Genomic DNA, 1,240 nt, shown 5'->3' with positions numbered 1-1,240 from the left:
TTGACCATGCAAGCACATTAAGAGGTGAAAGTTATTCTTTCGCCTCCAATCTTAGCTGACCTGTGACTGCTTTTTTCCCTTTTATTATTAATTTTAATTGACATAATAATTAAACATACTTATGGAGTACGGGGTGATATCTCAATACATGTATACAATGTGCAGTGATCAAATCAGGGTAATTAGCATATCTGTCATCTCAAACTTTCTTTGTTGTTGTTTTGGAAATATTCAAAATTTGCTATTCTAGCCATTTGAAAATATACAATAAATTGTGATTGCTGTCTGAGCTTGGACCCAGTTGGTGGTGAAATGGTTAAACACAACAAGAAAGTCAGAATTATCAATATTTATGGGACCCAATATGGTGCCTCCCTCCAGAAAATGGTGAAGAAAATTTAAATTTGCCAGCATGCCAAGGACACTTGCTCCTTCTGTTGCAAAAACAAGATAAAAAATGAGCTGTGAGGATCTGGCACTGTGGTTCCTGCATGGAAATGGTAGCTGGTGCTGCCTGGACCTATCACACCATTTCCACTGTCTTGGTAAAGTTGCCATCAGAAGACTGAAGGAATTGAAAGATCAATAGAAGCTCCACTATTTGAGACATCACTAGTCTATCATAAATGGGTTAATTTATGTAATAAAATAAATATATAAATAAATAAAATTATTATTAATTATGAGGAAAGATACCCAAGCATCTAAGATCACCTGCCCCTTGACTTCCACAATGCATTTCAATAAAAGAAAAGGGTGGCCAACTGGCGCCTCTGAAATCGCCTTCCTATAGATAGCAGGCATAGTAAGAGGGAATCTTTCCAGAAGGCACTGTTTTTACTTAAACAAGATCAAACCCTCACCCCACACCTACTCCATGGACCAAGACCCTTTCACATGTAATTTCTAAAACTGTAAATCCAAGATCTTTTCACGTGTAATTTCTAAGGCTGTAAGCCCAAGACCCTTTCATGTGTGATATCTGGAATTGTAAACCTATATAAAGGCAGAGCTTCTCTTTGTTGGACTAACTTGGCTATTAGGCAGCTATATGCCTTGCTCCCGGCCAAAATAAATCACTCCCTCCTTCCTAGTTCCGTGTCTGAGAGGTCTGTTTCTCACAGCCGCTCCTGCTTCAGTTATAGTCACCTATAGTGCTATAGAACATTAGAACTTCTTCCTCCTTTCTAGCTGTTCTTTTGCCTCCATTAACCAGCCCTTAATTATTCCCTCACTATCT

The 1,240-nt window shown here is 38.4% G+C and overlaps 1 pseudogene; it reads left to right on the top strand.

Annotated features, from left to right (window-relative positions):
* The first annotated feature begins 224 nt into the window (after positions 1–224).
* LOC116546077 lies at positions 225–936 on the top strand (annotated as a pseudogene).
* Positions 937–1,240: the final 304 nt, after the last annotated feature.

Source organism: Sapajus apella, unplaced genomic scaffold (genome assembly GCF_009761245.1).
Source record: "Sapajus apella isolate SASKATOON/1434 unplaced genomic scaffold, GSC_monkey_1.0 scaffold5, whole genome shotgun sequence".
NCBI classification, from domain to species: domain Eukaryota; kingdom Metazoa; phylum Chordata; class Mammalia; order Primates; family Cebidae; genus Sapajus; species Sapajus apella.
The sequence above is the reverse complement of the archived record's forward strand: the minus strand, read 5'-3'. Positions and strand labels throughout refer to the sequence as shown.